Source organism: Sus scrofa, chromosome 1, assembly GCF_000003025.6.
Source record: "Sus scrofa isolate TJ Tabasco breed Duroc chromosome 1, Sscrofa11.1, whole genome shotgun sequence".
Classification (NCBI taxonomy): domain Eukaryota; kingdom Metazoa; phylum Chordata; class Mammalia; order Artiodactyla; family Suidae; genus Sus; species Sus scrofa.
In genome coordinates, this window is record NC_010443.5 from 173701718 (window position 1) to 173713492 (window position 11775).

Here is an 11775-nt window from a genome sequence, read left to right on the forward strand (position 1 = left end):
TAAACAGCTTGTCAACTGGTGCAAAGAAATTGGTTCATATTCTACTAGAGATTGTTTTTTTTAATTACTCAAATGAATTTATCACATCTGTAGTTGTATAATGATCATAACAATCTGATTTCACAGGGTTTCCATCCCAGAGCCCAAGCACATCCCCTCACCCCCCAACCTGTCTCCTCTGGAGACCATAAGTTTTTCAATGTCTGTGAGTCAGCGTCTGTTCTGCAAAGAAGTTCCGTCTGTCCTTTTTTTCAGATTCCACATGTCAGTAAAAGCATTTGTTGATGGTGTCTCATTGTATGGCTGACTTCACTTAGCATGATAGTTTCTAGGTCCATCCATGTTGCTAAAAATGCTGGTATTTCATTCTTTTTAATGGCTGAGTAATACTCCATTGTGTATATGTACCACATCTTCTTGATCCACTCCTCTGTTGATGGACATTTAGGTTGTTTCCATGTCTTGGCTGTTGAAAATAGTGCTGCAATGAACATCGGCATACATGTACCTTTGCGAGTTGTGGTTTTCTCTGGATAGATGCCCAGGAGTGGGATTGCTGCATCAAATGGTAGTTCTATTTTGAGTTTTCTGAGGAGTCTCCATACTGCTTTCCACAGTGGTTGCACCAATTTACAATCCCACCAACAGTGTACTAGGGTTCCTTTTTTTCCCACACCCTGTCCACCACTTATTGTTTGTTGACATTTTGGATGTTGGCCATTCTGGCTGGTGTAAGGTGGTACCTCATAGTGATTTTGATTTGCATTTCTCTAATAATGAGTGACACTGAACATCTTTTTATGTGTTTTTTGTCTGTCTGCATGTCTTCTTTGGAGAACCGTCTATTTGGATCTACTGCCCATTTTTTGATAGGCTTGTTTGTTTCTGTGGTATTGAGCTGCAGAAGGTGTTTATAAATTTTGGAGATTAATCCTTTGTCAGTCAATTCATTTGCAAAGATTTTCTCCCATTCTGTGGGTTGTCTTTTTGTGTTGTTTAGGGTTTCCTTTGCTGTGCAGAAACTTTGAAGGTTGAGTAGGTCCCATTTATTTATTTTTGTTTTTGTTGTCAATACTCTAATAAGAGGTGGATCTGAGAAGATGTTGCTGTTGTTTATGTCAGAGAGTGTTTGGCCTATGTTTTCCTCTAGGAGTTTGATAGTGTCTGGTCTTATGTCTAGGTCTTTAATCCATTTGGAGTTTATTTTTGTGTATGGTGTTAGGGAGTGTTCTCATTTCATTCTTTTCCATGTGGCTGTCCTGTTTTCCCAGCACCAGTTATTGAACAAGCTGTCCTTTCTCCATTGTGTATCCTTGCCTCCTTTGTCATAGATTAGTTGACTGTAGGTGGGTGGGTTTAATTCTGGGCTTTCTATCCTGATCCACTGATCTATATTTCTGTCTTTGTGCCAGTACCATGTGGTTTTGATGACTTTTGCTTTGTAGAATAGTCTGAAGTCTGGGAGCCTGATTCCTCCAGCTCCATTTTTCTTTTTCAGGATGTCTTTGGCTATTCTGGGTCTTTTATACTTCCAAACAAACTTTAAAATATTTTGTTCGAGTTCTGTGAAAACTGTCCTTGGTAATTTGCTAGGGATTGCATTGAATCTGTATATTGCCTTAGGTAGTATGGTCACTTTAATAAATTTAACTCTTCCAATCCATGAGCACTGTATATCTTTCCATCTATTTGTGTAATCTTTGATTTCTTTCATCAGTGGCTTGTAGTTTTCAGAGTACAGGTATTTTGTCTCTTTGGGTAGGTTTACTCCTACGTATTTTATTCTTTTGGATGTGATGGTAAACGGGATTGCTTCCCTAATTTCTTTTTCTGCTCTGTGATTGTTAGTGTATAGAAATGCCGTAGATTTCTGTGTATTGATTTTGTATCCTGTGACTTTGCCAAATTCATGGATGAGCTCTAACAGTTTTCTGATAGTGCCTTTAGGATTCTCTAAGTATAGTATCATGTCATCTGCAAATAGTGATAGTTTTACTTCTTCCTTTACAATTTGGATTCTTTTATCTCTTTCACTTCTCTGATTGCTGTGTCTAGGAATTCCAAAACTATGTTGAAAAGTAGTGGTGAGAGTGGACACCTTGTCTTTTTCCTGATCTCAGCAGGAATTCTTTCAGCTTTTCACCATTAAGAATGATGTTAGCCTTAGGTTTGCCATATATGGTCTTTATTATGTTGAGGTAGGTTCACTCTATGCCCACTTTCTGAAGGGTTTTTATCAGAAATGGGTGTTGGATTTTGTTGAATGCTTTTTCCACGTCTATTGAAAGGATCATATGGTTTTTACTCTTCCATTTGTTAATGTGGTGTATCACACTGATGGATTTGAGGGTATTGAAGAACACTTGCATCCCTGGGATAAATCCCACTTGATCATGATGTATAATCCCTTTAATGTATTGTTGGAGGCAGTTTTCTAGTATTTTGTTGAGGATTTTTGCATCAATGTTCATCAGTGAAATTGGCAGGTAGTTTTCTTTTTTTGTGGTATCTTTGGTTTTGGTATCAGGGTGGTGGTTGCCTCACAGAATGAGTTTGGGAGTGCTCCTTCTTCTGCATTTTCTTGAAATGGTTTCAGAAGGAGAGGTGTTAGCTCTTCCCTAAGAATTTGATAGAATTTGCCTGTGAAGCCACCTGGTCCTGGACTTTTGTTTGTTGGAAGTTTTTAAATCACAGTTTCAATTTCAGTTCTTGTGATCGGTCCATTCATCTTTTCTATTTCATCTTGGTTTAGTCTTGGAAGATCGTACTTTTCTAAGAATTTGTCCATTTCTTCTAGGTTTTCCATTTTGCTGGCATATAGTTGCATATAGTAGTTTCTTATGATCCTTTGTATTTCTGTGATGTCTGTTCTTACTTCTTTTTCATTTCTAATTTTATTGATTTGAGTCTTCTCTCTTTTTTGCTTGATAAGTCTGGCTAAGGGGTTTATCAATTTTGTTGATCTTTTCAAAGAACCAGCTTTTCATTTCAATGATCTTTTCTATGGTTTTGTTTCTATTTCATTGATTTCTGCTCTGGTCTCTATGATTTCTTTCCTTCTACTAACTTAGGTCTTGTCTGTTCTTCTCTCTCTAGCTGCTGTAGATGTAAAGTTAGCTTGTTTATTTGAGCTTTCTCTTGTTTCCTGAGGTGGGCTTGTATTGCTATAAACTTTCCTCTTAGAATGGCTTTTGCTGCATCCCGTAGGTTTTGGAGTGTTGTATCTTTGTTGTCATTTGTTGCTAGGTGTTTTTTAATTTCCTCTTTGATTTCTTCAGTGATCTATTGGTTGTTGAGTAGCATGTTGTTCAGTCTCCACGTGTTTGTGTGTTTTGCAGATTTATTCTTGTTGTTGATTTCAAGTCATAGAGCATTACGGTCAGAAAAGATGCTTGATGTGATTTCAACTTTCTTAAAGTTACCGAGGTTGGATTTATAGCCCAGGATGTGATAGATCTTAGAGAATATTCCATGTTCACTTGAGAAGAATGTGTATTCTGTTGCTTTTGGATAGAATGTCCTATAAATATCTATTAAGTCCATCTAATTTAATGCTTCACTCAGGGCCTGTGTTTCCTTATTGATTTTCTGTCTGGTTGATCTGTCCATTGCTGTAAGTGGGGTGTTAAAGTCCCCCACTATTATTGTGTTATTGTTGATTTGTCCTTTTAAGGTTGTTAGCAGTTGCCTTATATATTGTGGTGAACCTGTGTTGGGTATGTAGATATTTAAAATTGTTATATCTTTTTCTTAGATTGATCCTTTGATCATTATGTAATGTCCTTCTTTGCCCTGTAAAATATTCTCCATTTTAAAGTCTATTTGTCTGATATGAGTATTGCTACTCCAACTTTCTTTTGACCCCCATTTTCATTAAATATTTTCTTCCATCCTCTCACTTTCAATATATATGTGTCCCTAGGAGTGAAGTGGGTCTCTTGAAGACAGCATATATATGGGTCTTGTTTTTGTATCCATTCAGCCAGTCTATCTATGTCTTTTGGTTGGGGCGTTTAGTCCATTAACCTTTACAGTAATTATTGATATGTATGTTCTTATTGCCATTTTATTAATTGCTTTGGATTTGTTTTTGTTGCTCTTTATTCTTCCCTTCTTCTCTTGTTCTTTTCTACCTAGAGAACTTCCTTTAGTATTTGTTGTAAGACTGGTTTAGTGTTGCTGAATTCTCTCAGCTTTTGCTTATCTGTGAAGGTTTTGCTTTCTCCTTCATATCTGAATGAGAACCTTTCTGGGTAAAGTAATCTTGGTTGGTGGTTTTTCCTTTCATCACGTTAAGTATATCATGCCACTCTCTTCTGGCCTGCAGAGATCCTGCTGAAAAATCTGCCGATAAACTTATTGGGGTTCCCTTGTATGTTACTTGTTTATTTTCCCTAGCTGCTTTCAAGATTTTCTCTTTGTCTCTAATTTTGGTTAGTTTGATTAATATGTGTCTTGGTATATTCCTCCTTGGATTTATTTTATATGGTACTCGTTGTGCTTCCTGGATTGGAGTGAGTGGTTTCTTTTCCATATTTGGGAAATTTTCGGCTCTTATCCCTTGGAATATATTTTCTTTCCCCTTTTCTCTCTCTTGTCCTTCTGGCATCCCTATAATATGGATGTTGCTGCATTTAACGTTGTCCCAGAGTTCTCTGAGACTCTCTTCATTTGTTTTCAATCTTTTTTTCTCTTTTCTGTTCTGCATCCATAATTTCCACTAATCTGTCCTCCACCTTGCTTATTTGTTCTTCTGCCTCCTGTATTCTGCTGATAGCTGCTTCTAGTGAATTTTTTATTTCAGTTATTGCATTTTGCATTTCTTCTTGTTTAAGTTTTATATCTTGTATCTCTTTGGTCAGTGTTTCCTATAAGTTATCCATCTTTGCCTCCAGTTTATTTCCAATGTCTTGCATCATCTTCAGCATCAACAATCTAATGTCTTTTTCCTGGAGGCTAAGAATCTCCTTCTTGCTTAGCTGATTTTCTGGGGTTTTTCCTTTCTCCCTCATCTGAGTTATAGTTCTCTGTGTTTTCATTTTTGTAGGTTTTTGGTGTGGTGACCTTTTTACAAATAATAGAGTTGCAGCCTCTCTTACTTCTGATGTCTGTGCCTATGTGGCTGAAGTCGATATGGGGGGCTTGCTGTAGGCTTCCTGATGGGAGGGGCTGATGCCTCCCCACTGGTAGGTGGGGCCGATTCTAATCCCTCTGGTGGGTGGGGCTTTGTCTCTGGATGGGATTAGAGGCAGCTGTGTGCCTGAGGAGTCTTTAGGTACCTTGTTTACTGAGTGGTTGGGCTGTGATCCCACCTGGATTGTTGTTTACCCTGGGGCTTCCAGGAGCTGACTGATGGGTGTGGCCAGATTTTTCCAAAATGGCCTCCTCCAGAGAAAGGCATGGCTGCTGAATATTCCCAAGAGCTTTGCTTTCAATGTCCTTCCCTCACAACAAGCCACATTCACCCCTGTTTTCCCAGGATGTCCTCCAAGAATTGCATTCAGGTTTGACCCAGTTTCCTATGGAGACCTCGCTCTGTCCTGGGATCCAGTGCATGTGAAAGTCCGTGTGTACCTTTCACGAATGGGGTCTCCATTTCTCCCAGTCCCGTGGAGCTCCTGCACACGAGCTCCACTGGCCTTCAATGCCAGATGCTCCAGGGGCTCTTTCTCCCAATACCAGATGCCCACACATGAGAGTTTGATGTATGGCTCAGAACTCTCACTCTTGTAGGTGAGTCTCTGTGAACCAGTTAGTTTCCAGTCTGTGGGGCTTCCCACCCAGGAGGTATGGGGTTGTTTATATCATGAAATCGCCCCTCCTAACTCTTGATGTGTCCTCTTTTTCTTCTGGAGTAGGATATCTTTTTTAAGGTTTCTGGTCCATTTGGGTGATGAATGCTCAGTCTTTAGTTGTGAATTTTGTTGTTTTTAGGAGAGAAGTTGAGCTCCAGTCCTTCTATTCTGCTGTCTTAATCCCATCCTAGAGATTGTGTTGCATCTGTATATTGAATATTGACACCTTGTCATCAAGTCTTCCAATCCATTATCATAGGATGTTTTTCCATTTATTCAGAGTCTCTCTAGTTTTGAGAGTATAGGGTTTGCACTTTTGTTAAATGTATTCCTTAGTAGTTCATTGTTTTCAATGGTAATGTCAATAGTTTTCTTAAGCTCATTTTCAGACCGTTCACTGAAAATGTATACAAACTTGATTTTATATGCTTATATCATATCTTGCAAACTTTTTGAACTAAATATTATGTTTTGTTTTGTTTTGTTTTTGTTTTGTTTTATTTTTAAGGGCTGCACCTGTGGCATATGGAATTTCCCAGGCTAGGGATCAAATTGGGGCTACAGCTCCTGGCCTATGCCACAACCACAGTAATGCAGGGTCCAAGCTGTGTCTGTGACATACACCACAGATCGTGGCAATGCCAGATCCTTTACCCACTGAGCAGGGCCAGGTATAGAACCTGTGTCCTCATGGATACTATTTGGGTTCATTACCACTGAGCCACAACAAGAATTCATAATATATTAGTTCTAATTATTTCTAAGTGGATTACTTAGGATTTTCCATATGTATGATATAGTATCTGTGGGTAGAGATAGTTTTAATTCATTCTTTCTAATCTGTACACATTTTATTTCATTTTATTGTTGAATTTTCCTGGCTGAAACTACCCATATAGTGTTGAATACAACTTGTAAAGGTAGACATCTTTGTCTTGTTCTTTTTCTTAGGGGTGGTTTTATAGTATTCTTTATCAGGTTAAGAAGTTAACATCTATTACTTTTTATTTTAGTGTTTTTTATCATGAAATGGAGTTGAATTTTGAAAAAAAATCGAATCTATTGTGATGATCATAGATGATAGTTTTTTCCCTTAATTTCATGAATTGATTTTTACATGTTAAACCAACTTTGCATTCCTATGATAAATCCCACTGGGTTGTGGTATATAATTCTTTCTTAGATATTGGCATATTCAATTTCCTAATTGTGAATTATTGTGTATATATTCCCAAGAGATATTGACCTATAATTTACATTATTATGTCTTTATTTAGTTCTCTGGTTAGTAATTGCCTAATAATGTATATCTATGTCTTGATTAGACAGATAAAAGGTATTAAAGACATACACACACACACACACACACACACACACACACACATTGCCTTTTGTAATATCTGCTATGAGTATTTTTCATTTAATCAGTTAATCAACAAAGGTTAATATGAGTATAGATTTTAAGTAAAGGCAATTAGGATAATACTGACAATTGATTTTAGACTTAAAGTAAGCATGCTATATTAAATGAAAAGAAGAAAAAGAGAATAAAAGTTACAATGGACATGTAAAATAGTAGGAAATGTGAATATAATGTCAGAAGTAAGTGTGAATTAAACAGTGTGGTGTTACATTAAACCTGGCAATGTAAGAATTAATCCTAATAATGGTAGAACAATGAGTTATCATAATATGTTGTTTACAAAAGAATCAATGAATAGAAAAACACAATGAAACATTACAACTAGTATATAATACAAAGATAAATCAAAATAAAGTTACAGTAAATTTCATATATTACGAAATTGAATTCAAGAAAAGATAAGGGAATATGTACCACAGAAAATAACAATAGAGGAAGATATAACCATCAAGAACATATACATACATAACACCAGAAATTTATATTAGGTTATCAATAACTGATAAACCTACAAAAAAACAGAAAAAAACCTAGCTTGAGAAATAAAGCTATACATTTTCCTAATAGATCTAAAATAGAAAAAAATTAAGATATGAAGATTTAAATACTATTATCAGTATAATATCAAAATTTGAATAAAATAGAGAAAAGTATAATATATCATTATTAATGAAGAAAATATTCCAAAATATATTTTAAAATATTTAATTTAAAATATTTAATATATTAAAAATATTATGAGCCCAAGGTAAATAATTTCACAGTTGAATTTCAATCAAATAATGGAATTTCCTTGATATCCATTTCCCACTGTAAGATTCTCCAGAAGAACTTTTCTTATCCTATCTTCATTCATAGGAATCAATGTGTTTTTGGAGAAGCTGACCACTCCCTTTGACTCAAAAGGATTAGCCAAAGTATAAATACTTGCCAGTGACTCATTCAGATATGAGCATTTAAACCAATTTATAAAAACAAAACATGGTTACTAATTTCCTAGTGATTACAAGGAAATATTTCATTTCTCTTAATAGAAAGCTCTGCGGCAAAAACTATATTCTTAAAATCAAGTACACCATGAATCTGGAATGACAGCAACCATTTCAAATAGAGAATAACTTTTAAGCAAACTTGTGGAAGAGAATTCAAACAAGATAATTACAGGGATATATTCAGGTCAAAATCAAGGCCTACCCTTTTTCCTAACTTTCATTTGTTGGAGTCAATATATTTTCTTATTATTTAAGTAATTTCAGTTAGAGAGTCTTAACCCTTGTCCCTTATTTATTCTTTGCAATTTCAAAATCAATTGTTTCATACCTAAACTGCATCCATGTACTTTTCTGCATCCTGCAAGTGTCTAGCAGTTTAATAAGTTAAAGGGGACAGGTGTTAAGAGTGGCTGTTGTTAATATTAAAATGCTTCCTCTCTTTGTCCCATGGGCCATTAAAAACAGATCTAACGGAGTGAGGAATAAAGTGCAAACTGACAGTAATGTCTTTCAAATTCAGTCCTAAATCCCATTTTCTTCTACAACATTTTAATTCAAAGTGGCTTATCTTTCCTCTCAATTACAACTACAATACTTTTTACGAATAGTATATAGTATGATTATACTGTCCTTTGACATTTTGTACATTCTTTGACTTTCTAAAGGCCTATCTGTTATATTTGCTTTTATCCCTAAAATGCAAATTTACAATGAATAATGCCTTGCTGTATTAATAAATGAATAATATTTCCACTGCTGAAATATTTGAGTTCTTAGAAAATTTGCAGATCAACACTGTAGAGTTAGGTGTGTAAAATGAGAAACCTCACTACCAAAGCAATAGTCAAATGAACACAAAGAGGGCAATTATTAGTAAGCAACATAAGAAGCTCAAGTACCTATTGAAACACTTTGTAAGCATAACACTATAATGGCATCCATGGCTGAGAAGATCAACACATTCGCCAAAGAATATATGATAGGCTGATGTCTTTGAATAAAACTAGTGAGTATAGAAAAGTTACAGGATGGAAAAGTCATTACACTATGTGGGAACCTCCCAATGAAAGCACTATAGATGAAGCATTCACCAGTACATATAAACAAGTAAGCAGTATCCACTCATTCAAAGCAGATTGTACAAAATTAATGTTATGGTCTTTAAGTGCTAGAAAGAGGCTATTCTACTTGGTTTAAATTATACATATTCTATAAGAATAGTACCTGAATTCTATAGCTATTCTGCCATATAACACTCTGAAAACAGAGAAATAGAAACTTGAGTCTCAAGAGTAGATTAATATGGTAGGACAATGTAGAACTCAACTCCCCCAATGAGCACATCAAAATACATCTACCTATGGAACAGTTATCACTGTAAACTGGCAGAAAGACTCTTGTACAAGCAATGCTCTATGACATATTCACACAAAATTGGGTAGAAAGGGAAAAAAATGGACTAGGTTGGCACCCCTGGGAGAGGAGTCAGATGAAAATGATTATTACACAGGTGGACGTTCTCCCTGGGGAGTGAACAATTTTAGTTACATATTGTATGTCCCAGTCCTCTGGTCTGACAGAGAGAAGACTAGTTCTCCTTGGTTGGTTGGATGGCAGGTGGGACTAATAGGGTTATGGGAAACCTGGACTTCTACCTCATTTGCTCCCAAAGTAGGGGCAGAGAGAGTGGATTGAAACTGTGCAGATGGCTGACTGGTTTCTTGAAGTTGCCCCAGTATGTACCCCAGCCTGAGCCAAGGGAATTGTTCAACATCACTTACTTCACATTATGGCTCTACACTGGAAAGAGGACTGCCATGACCTAGGAAGCTGTGAGAACAGAGGTGGCTCAGAACCAATGCAACATCTAAGTAGAAAAGAAGAGGCAACCATTATTGCTAGTTACACCAGCAGTGTATCAGAAGTAGCTCCAATGTGTCTGTGGGCATTCCACAATACCTCAAATCCTGACACATGCCAAGAGCCCACATGAACCCTACCAGCACTATGGCACAGCTGTACAATAAGGTAAGGACAGCAGAGATGGAGAGTTGAGCTGTGAGGGATAAAGCAGGCTTGGGCTAGAAGTAGGTTCTGAGTAGGGTGAGGGCAGCCATTACTGGCACTTGTACAGACTGCACATCTGAAGCAGCACTAACCTGTCAGCAGCTGGACTGCCATATCCCTTGCCCTATCATATGCTAAGAGCTCTCATGGGCCACTCTTGCTTCAGTGCACTGCTCCCCCCTGGGGCAAGGGTACTTGTACTGACGGGGACAGAAAAAACTCAGACCTGAACCTCAGGTCTTCTGCTCCAGCAACTTTGGACCTGCTCCCTGCCTCCAATAGAGTGTTAACAGCCACTGAGAGAAGAGGAAGCCCTGGCTCACACTGGTTCTGTCACTGAACCCTCCATCTCCAGCCCCACTTCCTACAAACTTGATAGCTGCTTGCAAACCCAGAAGAAAGATATGACTTCTGTTACTGTCACATCCAGCTCTCCTACCAAAGCCACTGGTCACACACAGAATGTATAGGGACATACCCACATAAGGACAACCCTTCAAGACTACCAGAAGTAACTGTTTTACTTAATTTCACTGATACAGAGAAAGATAAGCGAAAATAGGAGAAAAGAGAATTTGCTTTCAATTGAAAGAAGAGACCCTCTGGGGGAAAAAAAAAAGAAACAGAAATAATTTAGTAGACAATACAAATCATTAATGATAAAAGGCTGTCAACTGTGTTTTCTGCAGAAACTTTGCAGGCAAGAAGTAAGTGATAGGATATATTCAAATTGGTGAAAGGGGGAAATCCTGCAACCTAGGATATTCTACCCATGGAGGTTATCATTTAGAAATGAAGGAGGGTCAAAAAACATCTCATCCAAGCGAAAACTAAAAAATTTTATCATTACTAAGCCTACCTTAAAAGAAACATTACATGGTTTTCACTAAGTAAAAGGGAAAAGTATAACAATAAGTAAAAATCTATAGTAAATGAAAAATCCAGTAGTAAAAGGAAATATACAGTAAAAAGGAAAAAAAAGATTTAAAATATGATATCAGAAACACAAAATATGAGGGGGTATAAAAATAAATTAAGAATGTGCTTGAACTTAATGACTACCAGATTAAAACAACTAGGTAAAAATTTGTCTGTAGGTCAAAATATATGACTCACATAGTAACCACAAATAAAAAACCTACAATAGATACATAACAATAGAATAAAAAGAATGTAAGAGACTAAAGAAAATCATTAAATCACAAGGGAAGAAACTAAAATAAGTAAAGAACAGAGAAAAAGTTTAAAAAAGCAACAAAATGGTAACATGTACATATTTATTAGTAATTACTTTAAATGTCAATGGATTAAATGCTTCAATCAGAAGACACAGAGTAGATGATTGGAAAAACAAAACAAAACAAAGACCCTTCTATATGCGATTGCAAATGACTTACTTCAGGGCTAAATACACACACAGACTGAAAAAGATATTTCATGTGACATAAATTATAACAAATTGGGTGTAGCAATATTCATATCAGATAAAATCAATTTT